General features: G+C 34.0%; 1 long non-coding RNA gene across 1 annotated transcript; it reads right to left on the reverse strand.

Moving 5' to 3' along the window:
* Positions 1-4809: 4809 nt before the first annotated feature.
* On the reverse strand, positions 4810-10442 carry LOC128999292 (uncharacterized). The gene is made up of 2 exons (XR_008491270.1): positions 10287-10442; positions 4810-5065 (listed from the first exon to the last, which is right to left on the reverse strand). It is a non-coding gene; the product is annotated as an uncharacterized LOC128999292 (long non-coding RNA).
* Between the last annotated feature and the right edge of the window lie 12328 nt (positions 10443-22770).

The raw sequence follows: 22770 nt of genomic DNA on the forward strand, positions 1-22770 counted from the left end.
TTGCATGTTAATTGTTCATTTGTTTAAATAAAACACATTTTGTAATCCATATCTTTGTTAACTTATTAACTTTAAACATTTGTAGAATAGGCCTAGCCTAAAATGAATATTTTAAGGTGAATTTACATTACGCAGGACCTTTTCTGAATCACAACTTCTTGATTGTTGTAGATGCCAGGTCAAAGTGGCCAGAAATATATCCGATAAAAAGTGTGCCAACAACTGCCAGTACTATTCATTACCTCAGAGAAATATTCAGTCACCATGGCCTACCAGAAATATTGGTCAGTGACAATGCCACAATTTTTAAATCTGCAGAGTTTCAAGCATTCTGTAAACGCCAAGGAATAAGACAACGATTCATTGCACCAGGAAACCCCTCTACAAATGGTCAAGCGGAAAGATTTTGCCAAACACTCAAGACAAAACTGAGGTGCATGCAGTTTGAACAGGGCACTTTACATGAAAAACTATGTGCACTATTATTTCGGTACCGAGCTACACCACTGAGTACTGGTGCATCCCCAGCACAATTAATGTTTGGCAGGAACTTGAGAACCAAGCTAGATCTCTTAAGGCCTGGCGAAGATGACAAAAATTAGGCTCAACAACCAATATTTAACAAACATTACAATATTGGGGAGAGAGTACAATCAAGAAATTACGCAGGATCCATTCTGTGGAAATTTGGAACTGTGGTGGAAAGACTCGGACGACTTCACTATCTCGTAGAAATTGATGATGGGTATGTAATAAAACGCCACTTCAATCAACTTCGAGCTTGTCAAGTGCCAAAAGATTCTACTCATTACAAAAGCCCTCTACCTAGCTCATTGACACAAACAAGGCAAGAAAGTTCAAACAACCGATGCGACCCAAAAGCCAAAGTACCACCAAAGCAAACTAATCGAACTTTAATATTCCAAAATACCAATCAAAATTGTTCAAGACAACCTATATTCATGGGAAATACAAGGTACGGTATGTTAAGGAAATCAATTAGCAATTCAGAAAAGTCACAAGATACAGAAAATGTCTCAAGTAACACCCCAAGCTGGGAAGGAACTATAGACACTGAAACATCGGGTCCTACAGCAAGCACTATGCCTAATATTGAGGGAAAAAGCCCTATACATAACAATGAAGCGTCAAGTACAATCCATCGTACAAGCAGCCGACAAGAGGCCGAAGAGCCAAGTACACAACAAGACGCTGAAGTGTCCAAAGCAAACTCACAACCAGATGTTCCTGTCCCTAAAATTCGCCGCTCATTGAGAATAAGAAAACCAATTAAAAGGATGAACTTGTAAATGAACATTCTCTTAAATAAGTAGGGAGGAATTGTTATATATTCCAAATAATCTATCTTTTATTTAATATTGATCATATGACTGGAATAATTTCATATTGAAAATAATTCAATGTTTACATTTATTATTAAGAAATAAACATGTATCAAGAGTTGTGTTCATATATTTTGTATTATTTTTATATCTAATAGCTGACATAACATGTGTGGAGATTTTTTTATACTATTTGACGGTTTTTAACACAACTTGATAAAAAAACATTTCTTAAACGAATTGTAGCGCCCTTTTTATTGATTTTTCATAATTTGTTATTTAAGTCGAATTTACAAACTTTTAAATGGGTTAAGCTGTGCCATATTATACGTTTTTGATAGAAAACTTAATGACGATTCTAAAAATGCAATTGAAAATATCATTATGTAGGTTAACAGTTGAGAAACATAATATTTTATTAGGCAATGTCAAGAAATTTAGAAAAATCTAAAAATGGCTGTTGCTGGAAGTAGGAGTGAGATATAACTATACAAATTGCGTATTTTTATCGCAATTCGCGTGCATAATAATGCCTTAAAATATTTGACACTGACTACCAAACACCCTGTATAGATTAGACATATTAAACGTGAATGTGATGTCATGGATGTTAAAAAGTTAGTCATGCATGTTGCAGCTATCGCTTGTTAATGGTTCCGTGGTTTCAAGTCTTAATCTTAGACACGCCAAGTAACCATATAACTTGGTATTTCGGGTTTTTTCTATGGCCGCACGTTCGACCAGACTGTGTCTTTAACATGATCATCTTGGCGTTATCGTGTATTTCCAATTGGTTAGAAACCTACTGGGCTGTTTTAGGTTATGTCTTTTTTAGCCATGTCATGATGGTATCTAAGTACCTCTAATGTAATTCTTACTTAGATTATCGGTACCAATACGTTATCCAACATCTACTAGTACTGATTTGAAATAACCTTCCTTCAAGTTCCGACACATCTGTATGCTATAAACGGACCTTGATAAATACTGTACATTGATAGACCTATCATTGACATTGATACAACGATATATACAGTACATATACATTTATATTATTTACTCATTTCGATGCAATATTGTGACTGACAACCAATTGAGTTTCTAAATACTTGTATAGCAACATGTATGTGCGGATATAATGCGTTTCGTGATATTAAATTCGAAAAAGTGACTCTGAATTGAATTGGTGAATTTGGTTTATTATGTAAGATATACATCATCAGGTTTTGGACCATATTTGAGATTTTCAACAAATTTTAAAGATAACACACCATTAAAGAAGAAAAACCCCACCAATTCCATGCAATATTGTTATTGTTGCCTTCATTTTAGACAACGCAATGCATTTGCATTTTAAGCAATGATTGCGCGTCTTTAGGATTACGGGAGCTAAATAATATCCTGGTTTGTGAGTAATAGTACTCAAACAATGAAACAATGCATATCAGCTGATCGACACTGAGGTAAAGGATACAATAACAACTTATGAGCTTCTTTTATCCACTGCCCCTTGGTACATGTTATTAGAGTTGAGTTAAAAACCCCTGTACTTTTAATTTTGATGTTATTATGGAGGCCAACAACCATAATATTGTATTACCATTGATTACATAATATTTGACCAAGTTTTATGGAGAATAGTTATGAAAGAAATGTTAACCTTAACTCACAGTTAGTCTCACTTTCGTCTTTTGTGAGGGAAAGATCCAAACGTTGACCTACAATTTCAGGTCTACACTTAATTAGATAGCATACCAATCATACCATAAAACTGTGTCATACCAACCAATCAATGTTCTTGTACACTGAATTTTCTTCTTGTAACAAAATGGGTACAGCAGCTATTATTTCATCCCATGATATACCCGGATAGATTTTGTGTCCAAGGCTATGTCTGAAAGAAGATCAACAATCTGCCAAAGGCGAGGCGACCAACTTTTGAAGGCCATCTTGGCAGATAATAAGGGGTCTTCACGCGAAGTGAGGATTAAAATTGGTGCATTTGTCTGCGTAAATCGACACAGCCTTGGGAAATCATCGAGTCCATCTTACAAAATTGCAGGTTGTTTGAGATCTAATTAATCAAGGTTTTAGATCGAAAATTACGGATAAAAACAATGATGGTCAATCAAATGGCAAGTCGACTTTGCAAAGAATGGTGGATGAAAAAGAAATGTGTTTATTGTTAAAAAATACTTTTTACCTCAATTTAAGTTTGTTTATATCCCTAGATGTATTTAATGTGGAGTTGTTCTGCAGAAAAATTAATACTGTGACAATACATATGGCGTATGTGGTACCGTATGTTGCTCGGTGTTTGTAGAGTGAGTTTTGACACTAAATTTTTATTTATTGTTATTTCCTTTACGTAAGCTAATCTAACAGAATAGAACGATCTATTCTGAACTGCTGCTTGACTTTTTTTATAAGGTAAGAGTAAATATTCACATAGCTCAATTTACAACCAACACAGAGGGAGAATTATTTAGTCCTTTTTTAGTGCAGCACGCTCAAGCGTAATCGGAATGAAACACATTTTAACAGGTTTGTGATTTTTCAATATGATGAGAAGTCCACTTGCAGCATCCAAAGTCAATGTCATAAGCTTCAAACATAGGTCGGTTTGCTGCTACTGTTCGCCAACGTAAACAATTGATTCAGGAGCCTGTTTATAATGAAACCAGCTCATTGTTGCCTCTGGCGGTATTTGCTACGAAGTAGCCTTTGTTCTGTTGTTTTAGGAGCTTCTGTTATGCTTGGGCTACGGTTGGGAATAGACAGTAGCCATTGTATTACGTAAAATTTAATTTTAAGTATGACTAGCTTGTTACCTATCTTGAATAAAGTTTGTGAAAACTAGTCAACTACGCAGTCAAGGAAGCTTGATTAAAAATAAATAAAGGGTTAAAGTGATTGATTTCGCACATCACTAAAAGACAACACCAGCCATTTAATGAAACATTTTTTAACTCTTGATATAAATATGTTGTTTTCATAGGTTTATCTTTTCAAGTCGATACTAGTTATTAACTACTTAGTTTTGTAATTGCTCAATTTTAGAAGATGTGCAATATAGGTTTTAACTTTTAATAGTTTCCTATTTACAGGTTAAACACTTTAATACTTTTCAATGAAATAGCAACGACCATGTGAGCTAATATAATACATTGCATAACAGTGTTCATATTATTTTATTGATTAAATGTTTATGGTTTGTAATAAAACAATGTTTAAAATATAAAAATGTCTGTTTATGTTAATTAAACCCCTAAGAAGTGTGTTAAACTACTAAAACCCAAGTAACCACAACCGAGCAAGGCTCGGTCCCCCGGTACTGATCTTAAAATGAATAAAACCAGCTTGACACTAGTTTTAGTTGATAATCTGACACAACTAGAGTCTACAAACTTTTTATTAAACTTGGTGAAAGAATACCTTAGGTATGGGTTATAAATAAGTATGAAACTCTCCGACATATTGTTTATTGTATATGTCAGACATGTTTACGGCTAATTAATAACAAAAAGTTCTATACGATGTGCCAGATATGAGGGTTTTGTCACACTTTAGGTCATCCCAACATTTAAAGTAGAATTTATTGCCGTTTAACAAATGAACGCACGAGATGCATCTATGACCTTTCATGCCAAAGCCTTTATCTTTGTTAAATTTCGGAGAAAAGTACCAACCATGACATGGGTAGATAGCCGCACAAAGTGAACCTGAAACATAACCGTTATATAATTCTGTTGTTTACACTAACAAAAGACAACTTTGACATTCGTATCTATATAACAATAGCAAGTCTTTTAGCCTCAAAATAATTCCAAAAATTGCAGTATTTTAGCACTGCACATAACTTAACTCGACTAGAGATGTGTAAGCGATTTGAATTTCAACTCGAGCTGGTCCTAAAAGCCTAAAAGCTGGGTGATTGAGCACCAGTTCAGAAAGTTGAACCAAGCTGAACTTTTATCATCGCGACTGCAGCAAGCGTCTGCGAGGTTTATGTGATCAAACATTCCCGATTTTACCGAGAAAGCGGGATATGTTGATGTCTCCTCCACCACATTAGGTGTTCACAGTTTGCCGTTATCGCAGTAGCCGATGTAAGTGGGGAACCAAGTTTTTCTCGAGTTTCTTTGTTTCAAGTTTTCATTATATATAACTAGCCTCTTGATCACATTTAAAATACTTTGGAGAATACTTTCTTAAACTTTGATTGGTGAAAATACCTGCATGGATCTGATATGTTGCAGTATGGCAACTAGTCAACTCACATACGAGTCATTCTCAGGTCAGTCTTAGGATACTTCAATACTTTAATACTTTTCGATGAAATGGCAACCGTACAAAGTAGGTATTTTAAGCCAAGTATGAATGGAGATGAGTGTAGGATGTCGTCTTGCTTCATTTAAAGGTCTTAAAACCCTACTACTGGCCTGAGGATGACTCGTATATGAGTCGATTCTAGTTGTCATACCGCATCATCGATCAATATAAAAATGGAGCACGGCGTATACCAACAACTGAAGCACTGTCTTGCGGACGTTGCGGTATGCAAGACACACCAAATGTTGATAATGGCGCAAAAATTCACTGCTCTGCTTCCAAATACAAAACCCCATATCCAGCCAGTTTAGAGTAAAGGTAAATGGTTTAAACGTTGTGTGGGTAAAATCAATGATTTTGATACAATACGGTTAGTTAAAAGCTTGAAAACGACAGTTTTATTTTTTGAATATTCAAATAAGACCGTTACTTTGATATAAGTTTTGAAATCCATAAGGAGAGTGATTTTGGTTATGTCCGGCCTTTTTCGCTATGGCCATACCCACTTCTAGCCACTCGTGGTCAAATATATGTCAAATATACAGGGTGAATATCATACGTTGACCAGCCATTATTTATTTAATAATTAAATTAAAAATCCCTTACCAAATCAACAAACACCAAGGAACAACTTAAAAATGATGAATGATATTTGCATAGATGATGTACCAAAAACAAAAGGTTCACTAGTTTAAATCTCCCAATTATAAAATACATGGAGATATCTCAACTATGAACAAACCTTTGTATTACTTATAAGTTAAGCTTTGACTCGTCTGCAATACTACAACAATATCATAAAAACATTTCAATTTTTTTTAATATTCACAGTAGCCTAGTTACATAGCCTAACAAAAAAATAAAATAACGTCAAAGAGCGTATCATTTTAAAGGCATGGCAAGTCCAAGGAGCTTCCAATTGCAAACATTATTCATAAATCTTTTAGTTTTCGAGTTATCAACTAAAACATAATTTACAATTACAATTAAAAATATATATCGATGGCTAAAGAGATAAAAACGACCTTGTATAACATTTGGAGAACGACCTTGAATGACAAGTGTTTCATGTGAGAAAAACGTGTTTTTAGTTTATTACAAAATCAACTTGCACGACCTTGTATAACGTTTGGAGAACGACCTTGAATGACATGTGTTTCATGTGAGAAAAACGTGTTTTTAGTTTATTTCAAAATCAACTTGCAGGCCGTTTGAAATACTGACATTATTTTGCATAGTTGTGGACAAAATTTATTTGCAATTTTATTTATATAGATGTATATTTTTATAAATTAGCCATATGTTGGCAACAGCAGGGAATAGCTCTTACAATAATCTTTAATTTTAAATACTGAAGATGAAATGTATTAATCATTTTGAAAGTTACCATAGAATCTAAAGATTTGCAAAGCCATGCAAAAGATTACTACAACAGATGTTGTGGTGGTATAACAGGGGGGCTACCTATAGCCTAGTCAATGGAAACAATAAAATTTTTCGCATTTAAATGGTGGAAAGCTGGATTTTTGTATATGTGATAGCCCCACATGAAAGGTGTATTTTCCATAAAGTTCCAAATTCTACCACCCCCTGAGCTTTTCCCCCACCACTTTCCAAACCTATAAATTGCAGTGTTTTACTTAATTGGTCATAAGTCGAATACTATGTACCCTATCGTATTGAAATTTGTTTTGTTTTATTTCTTAACATACAAATCAAACATACATAAATACATCTCTAATTTCAACGTCCCATCATCAAATGAAGACTACAACTCTGAGCTCAACATAATAAAACAAATTGCATATAATAACGGCTATAGCCCCAACATCATAAGCAAGCTCATATGGTGGTATATAAGAATAAACAAAACAAAAAAGACCACCCCACCCTCAAAAACAATTTGTTCCGGTGACAAAGGGTATCGAATTGCTTACCAAGAATTATTATTATCCAAGAATAGTCTAGCCCAAATCTCCAACAAACCAAAACACAGAAATGAAAAAGATTACAACATATCGGGGGTAAATAAACTCAAATGTGCTACTTGCCCAAAATATATTGGTCAAACGGGCCGAAGTTTCAAAGTCCGTTGCAAGGAGCACCTTCCCAAAAACTCCAATACAAACCCATCTACATACGCCGAACACCTCATAGACAATAACCATTCATATTCTACCATAGATCAAGACCTCGAAGTTTTACATAAAGGCCCAAAAAATAATAAGTTGGATATAATCGGAAAATTTCATATATATATAGCAACACCAAGTCCAACCCTTTTGAAATCCTCAACGACCAGCGCAACTTTTCAGCAAACATAATTTTCGACACATAACTGAAAACAAATAATCAATCAAACAATTGTCCGCCTCGACCCAAATACAATCAAGACCAGAATCTTTTCAATTCGTAGTCCACATAACCTGCAATCCCGATGAGTTTGACAGTTGCCGGCAACAGGTTCTCTAACTAAAACGAGGTTATCCCACACTATGAAAACCATTGAGATAAATAGATTATATGAAAACCATGGTTTTTATCCTAATTACTTTACTATTTTCGTGTCCACTATGACTTGTATTGTGTTAAATGTTATGAAAGTTTCTACGACACCCAAAGGGTGAATTCTACTATAAAAATTTGGTCAACCTAGACTCCGACTGATGATGGACCTTCCGGCCCGTAATTAATTTCGGATTGATAAAATATAATTGCTAAGGTAAGGCCTTATAATATCAATTAATTATTAAAATATTAATTGAATATTCTGATTTGAGCTAACTAAAGTGAACAATTATTTCTATGGAATATTAGCATTTACTATATATACCTATATACAGGGTGGCTGGTCATCAGTGTCACAAAAATTTTTTGGCGTAAGCACAAAGTAAATGCAGTGTAATGATGCATATAAAAGGTTCCAAGTCCAAAAATTAGCTTCCCAAAGAATTATTTCATGTTTTTCAAAAATAACTATGTTTTCAAACTTAATACAGCTATTTCTCAGTTACCTGTAAATGGATTTGAGTAGACAATGTCATTTTCGTGTTCTACATTAAATTTTGAATAAGAATAATATAAAATGACGGAGTATCAGTTGTAAAAACTCCATTGTAAATAGATTCAAAGATAAAAATTAAGATGTTTGAAAAACATTTAAAAAACATTGGTCTATTGTATTTTTTCACACCCTGTATACAAGAAAGTGTCCGAATATGTTTAAAACTGCGCCATTTTATAAGCTTTCCAACCATATGCTACACTATTGAGGTTTAGAAATTCTGTTGTTTGTTTTAGTGGTTTGAATACCAGAAAACAGGGTGTCTTTAACATTTAAAACATAGAAAGCCGGTATGTATTAAGCAAAAGTTGTATTTTTGTTTCAGCTTTAACAGTAAAAACAGTAAAAAAGTTCCCTGTTTTATGGTATTCAAACCACTAAAACAAACAACAGAATTTCTAAACCTCAATAGTGTAGCATATGGTTGGAAAGCTTATAAAATGGCGCAGTTTTTAACATATTCGGACACTTTCTTGTATACAGGGTGTGAAAAAATACAATATACCAATGTTTTTTAAATTTTTTTCAAACATCTTAGTTTTTATCTTTGAATCTATTTACAATGGAGTTTTTACAACTGATACTCCGTCATTTTATATTATTCTTATTCAAAATTTAATGTAGAACACGAAAATGACATTGTGTACTCAAATCCATTTACAGGTAACTGAGAAATAGCTGTATTAAGTTTGAAAACATAGTTATTTTTGAAAAACATGAAATAATTCTTTAGGAAGCTAATTTTTGGACTTGGAAACTTTTATATGCATCATTACACTGCATTTACTTTTTACTTACGCCAAAAAATTTTTGTGACACTGATTACCAGCCACCCTGTATAGTCAATGATATTAGATAACTCTAACATAAGCCTAGCAGACGTAGCCTAGCAAAAAATATATTTTCTTTGGCAGTGTGTATAGGTAGTTGGCCTAGACAAGCCTTGATCGTTAAACATATTAAAACGATGATTAAATTATTCTCAAACTATCTAGGCGTATTTGAAATTATAATGATTATGATTTAGACTTCAAGAATTGGTTATTTCATGTTAGTCAAAGGGTACAATTAACCGTGTTAGTTTTAAGATGTTTCCATAATAGATCAAATTGTGGTTTATACTGAAGAGATGTTTTTATTGGCTTTTCTTTTAATAAAAACTGTGAGTTCACATCAAACCTACAATTTAATTAGATTTCTGCCCCTTTGAGCAAATGTAGCTTGTTGGCCTAGTCTAAACAATGATAAATAGTGTTAAATAAATAAATAGTGATAAACAAATTGTGTTATAAAAATACACGTTTTACATAATGAGTTAGAATATAGAGTTTCCACAACCACTTCTGATATGTTTTTGAGGAAGTAAATATTCTAAGGTCTTTTGTTACTCTGATATTCAATAAACAAAGTAGATGTGTTTATAGTATTGCATACAGTTGACCAGTAATTTAGCCTGACCCATCGCTTATCACAATCCATATTTCTAAAGCTAATGGAATAATCATAAATAATTAAAAACACACATTTATAATATGTAGCCTACTTACACATCACAAGCAGGAGAATCACCTTGATCAAGTACATTATGTGGCATGTGTGAAGATACTCGACAATATGTGATGATGTTGCAAGAGTACAGCTTCTGGCAAATGAAAATTACTCTAATTAGATTGTGAACTTACATACATTTTTGGATCATTAGATTATTAACCTATATCTAACTTATGTGACTTGCCTGTGCTATAATGATAATTGCAGTCATTAGTCATGATCGCGAAAACTGTAACACATTTTGTAAGTAATTTGTGAAATGAACCACCAGATACCATCATTGAAATTGTTTAAGAAATATAATATTTAACTTAATATTTTACATTCTGTAGAGCTAAATTATTAGGTCGTTTGATCGACTCGCAACAATCTCTAGCATAATTTAAAATATCCCATATTAACAGTAAAAATAATGCTGAGATTAGGCTATTAATCTTCTGGTCGTGTTTCTAACAGTCAGTCTTTTATTCTTGTCCCCAGAGGACATCATCATGTCCAGAGGACTTATATATTTAGGTTTTTGTGTGTGTGTCCGTTAGCACGGTAAACTCGAGCAAAAATGATCCGATTTCGATTAAATTTGGTACACACGTGTATACCTACGTTTATTCGAACGAGTTCGCGAACCAGCATGATCGGACTATGGGAACGGGGTTTTATGGGGGCATTTATGGTGTAAATTAGGGTTTTCTCGTTTTTGACCCTCAAAAAATAATATTTATAAAAAAACTACTAGTCCAGCAGCTAGCTATACTTTAGTGTGCAAACTTGCGTATACTCAATATTCTTGCATAACGTTTTAGTTTGATGTCTAGGGAGTTTAAAAAACCTGGGTGTTTACCTCCTACCCCCCACGTTTTCCGGCTATGACGTAATCAAAATGGCGGCCATTGATTTTTAAAAAGCGTAGCCTATATTTCGCAAACTATTTGTCGGATCGGAATGAACTTTTTTTTATTTGAAAGATAAGTTTAAATGCTATCTGTTTTACATTTACACATTTGTTGTACGTTTAAGAAGTTTTTCGTAATTTTGCAAAAACCTGTATTTTTTAATATTTTTGTGTTATTTTTGTTTGTAACGTTTTATTGATACAGTATATCAAAAACCACCAATGGAAAAAGTTGTAGATCATTTAAAAAGCTTTACAAAAATACCAAATTCGATATGTTTTACTCAAAATATTACGTCAGGAAACTAGATAAATCTCATAAAAACACCTATTTTGGCGCAAAAACGCCTATTAGTTCGGCATCTAGGGCAGTGCACAAGTCTTATATAGACAGTTTTACTATTCAATGTTGATCTATGTGTCTAAATAAGTGTTTTCAACTTGGGTGTCACTTCTGCACCCACTGCAGTTTCCGGTTATGACGTCATCAAAATGGCGGAAAGGGCTATATTAAAAATAACTATATTTTACATACCATGTATCGGATCGGAATGAACTTTTTTTTGTTTGAAAGATAAGTTTACATGCTATCTTTCATACGTTTACACTTTTGTTGTATGTTAAGTGCATTTTTCGTAATTTTGCAAAAACCTATATTTTTAAATATTTTGGTGTTATTTTTGTTGATTACGTTTTATTGATACAATATATCAGAAATAACTTAAAGAGAAGGTTGTAGCACGTTAAAAGGGCTTTACAAAAATACCGAATTCGATATGCTTTACTCAAAGGATCACGTCAAGAAACTAGAAAAATCGTACAAAACAACCTAATTTGGCGCAAAAACTCATATAAATCCGACATCGATGGCTGTGTACGAGTCATATATAGACAGTTTTACCACTCAATGTTGATGTATGTGTCTATAGAAGTGTTTTTAACTCGGGTGTCACGTCTGGACCCACTGCAGTTTCCGGTTATGCTGTCTTGAAAATTGCTACATGTTACGATTTCACCAACTATTTTACTTAAAATAAGACCATTACCCCCTTTTATGCAAATAAAAGCACAACAAATCAATGTAATTAGTCCATAGGAATGTTCCCACTATATAAATACCCCGGGTGCAGCAATCCTGTTGACTAAGCGAATTTCCATTTGCCTGGGTTGATTTTCAATTAATCTATTAAATTAACATTGTTTAAGAGTGCCTAGGTTTGCTGCTAAAGGGAAACTAATAAAGTGTTTTTTTTATTAAAATATTAATGGCTTAGTGTTGGATAAATAAATCTGCCAAGTTTGATCAAAATATATCCATAAACAAGCCAACTAGGGCCCAACTACATTTACAATATTGTCCGTAAAAATAACATTGGAATTTTAAATGAAAAATGTTTTTATTTTCTCCTTAACCAATAACCGTACAAAACGCTTTTACATACTACATTATTTGTTTTTTGAAGGTCTTTCAAAAGGTTCGGAGAAAAATTGATAAATTTTGTGTTATAAGGGTAAAAGAAGAGAAAATCCCATTTTAGTCCCATAAAACCCCTCTTTGAACTCCGTTCCTATGGTCCAATCACGCTGGTTTGCGAAATTATCCAAATTTATCCCGCCTTACACCTTCAAACCAAATTACATCGAAATCATACTCAAGTCAAAAGTAACTCAAGTTATCGTCTCTACGAACACACAGCGTTTATATTCTTCCCTTTTTCACCTTATTTTGAACACAGAGGTCTATACTGGAAGTCTAAGTTATTCATATACGAACAATTGAACGTGTTATTTACGAATAGTGATAAAACAATATATTATAGGCCTAATATCCTAAATTTAATCCTAAGCAAAAGCTTAGCTAGTAGCAAGCAATATCACTATTGGCCAATTAAGTTAAGTTGTAACTTATTTAATTAATTGGCATGCTACCTAAGTATCAGACGGGTGAAAAAAAAACAATCAGGACAGTTATAAATTTAGTTGTACTTGATAGGTATTCAACAATGTGTATTTTTTACAGTCCATTGGTTGTGTGCTAAGTAAATACTTTTTCCTAAAGATACCTAACAATTTACATGCAGACAAGATCGTATGCGCGCGAAATACGTTGGCAGCACTGGCTGTAAATCAGCTGGTCAGCTGTTATACTGTTGTATCATTAAATGTCATATTAAAAGTTCACTTCTGTGTAAAAATATGTTACGTTTCTTTACGGTAACTGTAAGAAAAATATAATGTGCAACTCGAGTGCAAAGTGCAATTGCCTCACTCGAGAGACCATTCCTCACTCGCCTACGGCTCGTGAGTAAGTATTTCTCTCGAGTGAGTCAATCGCTCCCTTTGCTCACTAGTTGCACAAATAACTATTGTCTTTTAATAATAAAGATGTTTATTAAGTTAATTTGTATATTTATTTACGACAGAATCAAGTACTTTTGCACTATTAGTTGGACACAAATGGTGGAAGGCAGTTACGTGATTTTGAAAAGCACATGTTAGCAAATTTTCCACATTTGAAAGTAGCTATTATCGCAAGTCTCATGGTAATACCTAGGTCCGGGACCGTTTAAATTTTTTATTTTGATATCCCCAGAGGCCAAAAACCTGTGTGTTCAAATGTTAGATTGTTAGATGAAATTGGGTTTGAAGGTGTAAGGCGGGATAAATTTGGATAATTTCGCAAACCAGCGTGATCGGACCATAGGAACGGAGCTCAAAGAGGGGTTTTATGGGACTAAAATGGGATTTTCTCTTTTTTTTACCCTTATAACACCAAATTTTTTAATTTTTCTCCGAACCTTTTGAAACACCCTTGAAAAACAAATAATGTAGTATGTAAAAGCGATTTTGTACGGTTATTGGTTAAGGAGAAAATAAAAACATTTATTTCATTTAAAATTCCAATGTTATTTTTATGGACAATATTGTAAATGTAATAGTTGGCTTGTTTATGGATATATTTTGATCAAACTTGGCAGATTTATTTATCTAACACTAAGCCATTAATATTTTAATAAAAAAACCACTTTATTAGTTTCCCTTTAGCAGCAAACCTAGGCACTCATAAACAATGTTATTTTAATATATTAATTGAAAAATCAATCCAGGAAAATGAAAATTCGCTTAGTCGAAAGGATTGCTGCATTGGGGGTATTTATATAGTGGGAAACTTCCTATGGACTAATTACATTGATTTGTTGTGCTTTTATTTGCATAAAAGGGGGCAATGGTCTTATTTTAAGTAAAATAGTTGGTGAAATCGTAACATGTAGCAATTTTAAAGACATCATAACCGGAAACTGCAGTGGGTCCAGACGTGACACCCAAGTTAAAAACACTTCTATAGACACATACATCAACATTGAATGGTAAAACTGTCTATATATGACTCGTACACAGCCATCGATGTCGGATTTATATGAGTTTTTGCGCCAAATTAGGTTGTTTTGTACGATTTTTCTAATTTCTTGACGTGATCCTTTTAGTAAAGCATATCGAATTCGGTATTTTTGTAAAGCCCTTTTAACGTGCTACAACCTTCTCTTTAAGTTATTTCTGATATATTGTATCAATAAAACGTAATCAACAAAAATAACACCAAAATATTTAAAAATATAGGTTTTTGCAAAATTACGAAAAATGCACTTAACATACAACAAAAGTGTAAACGTATGAAAGATAGCATGTAAACTTATCTTTCAAACAAAAAAAAGTTCATTCCGATCCGATACATGGTATGTAAAATATAGTTATTTTTAATATAGCCCTTTCCGCCATTTTGATGACGTCATAACCGGAAACTGCAGTGGGTGCAGAAGTGACACCCAAGTTGAAAAAAAAGTTGTAAAACTGTCTATATAAGACTTGTGCACTGCCCTAGATGCCGAACTAATAGGCGTTTTTGCGCCAAAATAGGTGTTTTTATGAGATTTATCTAGTTTCCTGACGTAATATTTTGAGTAAAACATATCGAATTTGGTATTTTTGTAAAGCTTTTTAAATGATCTACAACTTTTTCCATTGGTGGTTTTTGATATACTGTATCAATAAAACGTTACAAACAAAAATAACACAAAAATATTAAAAAATACAGGTTTTTGCAAAATTACGAAAAACTTCTTAAACATACAACAAATGTGTAAATGTAAAACAGATAGCATTTAAACTTATCTTTCAAATAAAAAAAAAGTTCATTCCGATCCGACAAATAGTTTGCGAAATATAGGCTACGCTTTTTAAAAATCAATGGCCGCCCTTTTGATTACGTCATAGCCGGAAAACGTGGGGGGTAGGAGGTAAACACCCAGGTTTTTTAAACTCCCTAGACATCAAACTAAAACGTTATGCAAGAATATTGAGTATACGCAAGTTTGCACACTAAAGTATAGCTAGCTGCAGGACTATACTTACTTTTGCCGCACAATTTTTACTTTGCCGCACAGTTTTTCCGCACACCAGTATTCTAACCAAACAACACAAAATAGCACGATTTTATTAGGCACGTAATACGTGTACGCTTGTGTTTAGTTGGCAACACTTTAGGAGATTATGACTACGATCAGTTGTTGCAGCGTTTCCTATTTCATTCAATGTTTGGATTTAATCTAACCTAAAAACGTGTTTTACAGTGTTTGAAAGACTAATTATCTATATGCTTTAGTGTAACTGTAGGAAAAATATAATGTGTGCATATTTTTATAATTTATTTTATATATAAATCTCGTGTGCAGCAAAGTGCCACTTCGCCCACTAATTAGACAAATAACTACAGTATATTGAAGTGTTTTTGTATGGTTATTGGTTATGGCTTATTAGATCCATGAGTCATAGGCCTCGGGTAATTGAAAGTTCCTTTACCCTGGTTAAATAAGGGCTTAATCCCAAAGATCACCCGAAATGGTTTTGAAATATTTGAATAGTACATAAAATGAAATACTAAAAAAATATGAATACCCTAGTTTATACCAACATGACAACATTTTACAGCGTCTTGATTTTCTTATAGAGTTGCCATGCCAGTGCTACCTCTATTTTCTAGCTCAGTGTTTAAAAACCACCTTATTGTTTTCTCACCTCATTGAGAAGCACGGGTAAACCAACTAGTATTAGTTAATCTATGGCCCAACGATCGATATGCTATTGCAATATTAATAGATACATTAATTGTTACACAAATGAAAGCTTTATGTCAGTTTCGCGGCATGAAGGGGACAATCTTGTTTGCAAGGGCAATTCACTTAAAACACAAATTTTTGAAATGTGTTTCATTAAAATCTTGGACGTTGCCTGACATATTTGAGTCTTATAATGAGAAATGTCCATAAATAATATCTTTTTGACAGTGGGACCCGGACTTTCTTGCTATAAATTGAACGAGATTCCAAAAACCAGAAATATTATCAGGGTACTGCCCCCTGGTACGTATCGCATTTTGCACACCGGTTATGTAAGTGTTCCTGGGGACCGAGCTTTAATGAAATGTAATTTTGCTTATAATGTTTTATTATAGTTTTAAAAAATCCAAACGGTTATTGAAGTTTTATGTTTAACGAGAAAAAAATCTCAATGATTGGGATTATGATTCATTTGGTATAGTTTTACATTTTTGCTGTCATGTGATATTTTAATTTCCTTAACTTTGTTTTCTTTCAGACCAGTGATGTCATTTGTGTATAAATGATTCACAATTTTCTGTTCTAATGTCAAAGAATTACAATGTGAGTCTAATTTTACATAAAATAATTCAATAGAGAACATCAAACCAAAATGATAAATTAGTATCAATAACACAAATAATACAAAAAATAAGGAACGCTTAATTATGCAAGCAGCCAGGGTGGTGCTAACAATAGTGCTGACCAACTATTTACTAATATCGGCACTTACTGAAGAACAATACAATAAGACAATACTAGGTTCAATTAGATCACAGATATATCATGTAACAGTTACAGCTCTGACACTAATATTCCTCACGCGGAATAAAGTTCAAAATATGTAATTGGAGCGAAAAATCCCAAGTTGACCTTTGACCTTTGCAATGACAAACTACGTCCAGTCACTTTGTATCACGGTTCGGGAAAGGTTAGGGTCAGTAGGTGTTAAAAAGTGAGAGCAATACTGCTTTTATTTTGTTGTTAAAATAATTTAAACTGGATTTAAATAATATTTTCGTCATACAGCAGCAAAAAACAGCTGTTTTTAATACATGCGTTTCAGGTGCCTCTTTTACTCCCTTGGAAATAGGTCAGCTGTTAACTCATGTCGGTTAAGTAGTAGAGTTAAAAATAAAATACACACTTAAATAAGAAAAAAAACACATTCAGTCGTTATTGCAATCAAATGCTTACACAAAACATCGATAAAAAAAGGGTTTTAGATTTCGAAAATTTGTTTTGTCACCAGTATAGTGTGCTTTAGTTAAACTCAGTTTCCCTATATACTTGTTTAACCATGCAAACTGAAAATAAACTCACCTATTGAATCTTTTAAGATAATTATTATGGCATCAAAATCGAGCCATGAAAATATAACTCCTACAAACAGCACATACTATGTAGTCAACTATTCTTTCTGGTTGGTCATTAACTAGAGTAGGGTAAAATAAAAACTTGTTATGGCAGGTCCTAAATGGAATGTGTTATACCTCTCGCCACCCTAAGTTGAGGCAGCCCAGACGGACGGGCAGGGTCATTATCGGCCGGTCCCGCCCGACCCTTTATAATCCGATTAGTGACACTTCCGTGAACGCTCTAGTTCCATAATTGTCATTAACAAAGTTAAAAACCGATGTATAAATTTAGTCTTTTACATTAATAACGTCGATTTAACAAACATTTCCGTTTTTGTCCCATCAAAATCGGACAATGTTTACGGTTTTTGGATTTTGGGATCTACACTACTTTGTTTAGCTCACAAACCGTAAACATTGTCCGATTTTGATGGGACAAAAACGGAAATGTTTGTTAAATCGACGTTATTAATGTAAAAGACTATGTTTATACATCGGTTTTTAACTTTGTTAATGACAATTATGGAACTAGAGCGTTCACGGAAGTGTCACTAATCGGATTATAAAGGGTCGGGCGGGACCGGCCGATAATGACCCTGCCCGTCCGTCTGGGCTGCCTCAACTTAGGGTGGCGAGAGGTATAGTCATCCCACTTATGTTTCACACCCAAAACTCTCGCACTTTAAATGTTTAACGAACAAAGTGTTCTGTCAATGGTGATTATTAGCTTTCTTCGTGTTCACTGCGTCACTTTGTTTTGTTATGTAGCGCTAATACTTGCGTAAAACACTTTTTGTTCGTGTTCTTAAAAGAAGCGTCTGATGAAACGATGAAACCTACTTTCAAAAAGCCTACCTGTGTTAGTAATGCAGGTAACATTTTCAAATATAATTATTCGTTGAAACTGCTATAAAGATCATACGAAAATACCTATTTTAACTTCAATTCATACTAATGGATAAAATGCAACATGCTGGAGTCGGGTATCATCAGGGAAGAAAGGAATAAAGTATAATCAAATCGTACTCATCATATACCTGGGGGGATTCAGACCTCAGCTGAAGGACCACAAATCTTAACAGAAAAATATGTAGGCTTATCTACATCATAACTACCTTATATGAATACTACAAAGTAATATAGTAATTCCCGACACTACTCAAGCCACGCCCGCTGTCAGCTGGTTAACCTGATTTAGTAGTCTTTGAAACAGCTGACCCGAGATCGGAAATGCCCGTGTGTTCTCGGAACCACCATTACACCGCCAGACGGAGTAATTACAGGCAGATACATGATCTCATCCTTACGTAACGCTACGCCCAATGTTGGTCCTTCGAGCCGGTTTCTTCTGAATCACCCAGTTTCCCAACCAGTTTTTGCCGCGATCGGAACGCACATAACACGGTAGGAACGGAGTCAATATTCGAACAATTATTTAATTTAATTTGTTGAAATTTAAGGTCATAATCTATGTATAAACAAGGAAGTAAACATTTCACTTCAACTTACACCTTCCATGTTAAAGTTTTGACCAGTCAGTTTTACTTTCTCCCCCTATGCATTGTATATGGAGAAAGTATTGTTTTCGTCCAAATTTTCGAGTTTGGGTGGGCACTTCAAAAAATATGTGTCCGTAGGTACGATAACTTGAGTAAAAGCCAACCGATTTTGACGGAATTCGGTACAAACTTGCAAACTTACATTTATTGCAACGAGTTTACGAACCAGCATGATTGCACTATTTTTTATAAAATTTCAACTATAAAATCCTACACAGTAAATACTTCAAAAATGTCTAAATCGCATTGGTAAATCAAACTTGGAAAGGTACGTTTTGGAAAACCGTCAATGATTCTTTTAGCGTAATTTAGATTTCTGAGTTTATGTTATTTTTTTACTATTTAGTTTTTGAAGATGTCAGCCTCCGGATTGCCAAATAATTACCAGATTAGTTACCGTGAATGTGTCGTTTTTAAATGTTTATATTTTTACATACAGTAATAACTGTTATGCTCTTCATATGGAAAAAAAACACTTTCTTTGTACCACCTGATGGTTCCATGTTGGAGCTGAAACTAGTTGCGTTTGCAATTTGAATGGGTTGCCTAGTAGCAGGTAACCTATTAAAAGTTTTGTTCAAAATATTTCAAACATTTTCTAACAGTTTGACATCTGAGTTCGAATAATATTTGTCTCGTAAAAGACCAATTTAAGATCAAATCAAGTATGTTTATTTTAAAAATTACAATATAAACACTCTTTGAATTTATAATGCACTTATAAGCCATGATAAAATAAATAATTGTAATTTAAGCACTTCTGGGTTTATTTGGCTAGCTTTTACCACTTACATAAATCAAGATGCTGTTAAAGCCAGACTGATGGCTTCCTAATTTAAATTTCAGAAAGTAGGACAAGTTACATCTTCAAGGATGACTGGACCCATCACTTATACGACTTTTTACTGCTGCAATTCGTTTGCAAAATAATCATCCTGTTGAGGATTATTTTGTACTAGCAGAGTACCCGTCCTTCGTACGGGCTTGGCGAATAAGTATAAAATGCGTATTGCAGTGATACTCGTGCTTTGCGTTTGCAATCAATGGGAGAGGACACGTTAAAAAAATGGTTTACCGTAGGCTATATTATAATTTACGGTATACTATAATATAGCACATCGACCATAGCCATAATGTTCCACCACTGCACCTAAGAAATAGGAAAAAGTAAAGTTCCCACAGGTTTTTTGCTGCTTGGTTCAAATTAGTTGTTGTCATAAATGCAAAAAGAATCAATAATGCTGCACCCTGTTGGTAAACCTTATAACTATTGAATGCTATTGTATTTCATAGAACCAACTTGTATTTAAATATAGCTACAGATTTTAATTGCACGCTTTGTTTGATTTTAATATTTTAAGTAATTACTAGCTGTTTGGCCCGCTCTTGAATACACTCGGGCAATTTTTGGTATAATAAATTAGAAATGCAGCTGTAAAAAATGTGATTAATCTGTTGACTGACGTACTTGATACAATCATTGAGATACCAAATAGACCAAATATCCAATTGCATAAAGAAGGCATGAACCTTTTTCCATATTATGAGACGTCCAAACGCCACCAAAAAAGGTGTAGGTATTTTATTCATAAAGTAAAAATCGAAGATACAAATTTCTAAAAGAAATAAAATAGAAAATTAAACTAATGAGCTGTAAAATAGAAGTAGTAAAAACCATAGTAGCCAAGCACACACCCCTTTAGAAGTTGATAGTTTTCAAAAACACCTAGAAACATTTTAATCTTAATAAATTATAAACAAAAACAAATATTTTGTGACAGATGTTTTAAATGAATGTTCTAACAGATGGTATATGGTATTAATCTATCTATACTATTATAAAAAAGAGGTGGTGTCTGTGTGTGTGTATGGGAAAAGTAAACGCGAAAACTACTGGTCGGATCGGGCTGAAATTTGGCATGATGATAGCTCACATTCCCGATTAACATATAGGCATATTTTTATCCCAAAAATCCTTTCGGGCTCCGCCCCAGTGGCTCTGGAGTTTCCCATGTTAACCTTATGAGAAATGAAATTATTGAATCTTAACAGCTGTTTCAATTAAACAAGTTGGTTCTGTTCTGTGATGTTCAATAGCATTAAAGTTACAAGGATTACCAACAGGGTGCAGCACTAGCACTATTATTTCTTTTACATTTATGACAACAGCAAAAGGTGAGTGAGCGTAGCGAACAAACTTCAACCTGGAGGCGAGTGAGCGTAGCGAACGAGCTAACCTGAAGGCAAGTGAGCGTAGCGAACGAGCTAACCTGAAGGAAAGTGAGCGCAGCGAACGAGCTCCAACCTAAAGGTGAGTGAGCGTAGCGAACGAACTTCAAAAAGAACCGAAATTTCTTAAACCATGTCCTCACTCATAACTGCTATAAGCATTTGATACTTATATGCCAACCCCGTACGAAGGACGGGTACTCTGCTAGTAACCCATAAATAAGAAATAAAATCTTGGAAGTGTCGTGGTCAGAGTCCTGAGGTCTAAATTAAATTCTCGCTCCGTCACGACCTTCTACACAAAATGACCTTCAAATAAAATATCATCAAAATCCGTCAAGCTTTTGTCTTGCAATCTGCGTGAACTAAATGACAGATATTTTTTTTAATATATAGGATACGCATATAAAAAAATTGATATAACTTTGCAGAAACTTCCATTGTTTCTCTAGATGTTCTGATCGGAGATCAATGAGTTGTATACGGTGGTAGTTAGTGAAAACGAACTCTCTTGACAAAACACTAACCTAAGCTAACAAAATATATCTAGAAAGGTAGTCTAAATAATTGAAGCGATTCAAGGTTACTTACTAAATAGTATTCGCTTTCAATTTGCAGGTTAAGTAACTGCAACATATTAACTGCAATATGAAACATGGTTTTACTACGATTGTATTGCACATTTTAAATCAAATTTTGTCACAATCACAGTTCATAGGGAGTTTAAAAAAAATGTAAAGGTGTTCTGCAAAATAACTTAGCTTTTATAAAACTATACTCACCCACGTATGTGCAAAAAATCATCGGAAAATTTACTCCATAAAACTTTGGTCCTTCGAGCCGGATACTTTTCCAGTTAATTTAAGCGGCGCAAAGAACCCTATTCAGTGTCTGATAATGTTCCAACTGACGTAACTGTTACTCAACCACTCTCATCTCCCGCCACAGCGCAACCCGCAAGTAGTTATGGGTAAATAAGCTTCCCAGATTATGGTCCTTCCGCCGGATCCAACGACCTTGACACTGAGTGACCTTGGTCGACCTTGCAACAGCTACGCGACCGTCACGCTCTCTGAGGCTTTCTTAACAATTTCCTTTCAGGTAATATCTTTCTCCCTGGGGAACAGAGGTTGACGGAATCGTTAAGGAGAGGAAGTACGGAAGTGTTTATTGTGTTATTTACTGGAAGATTTTATTGTAAGCAATCCCATACCACAACGCCTATTGGTGGAGATTCGTTGATAGCTTAGTGATTCTGTGTTTGGGAAGGTTTTAAATATTTAAAGTCA

Source organism: Macrosteles quadrilineatus, unplaced genomic scaffold (genome assembly GCF_028750875.1).
Source record: "Macrosteles quadrilineatus isolate MER2022 unplaced genomic scaffold, UCM_ALF_1.0 Scaffold_8__2_contigs__length_117827958, whole genome shotgun sequence".
In the NCBI taxonomy this organism is placed as follows: Eukaryota; Metazoa; Arthropoda; class Insecta; order Hemiptera; family Cicadellidae; genus Macrosteles; species Macrosteles quadrilineatus.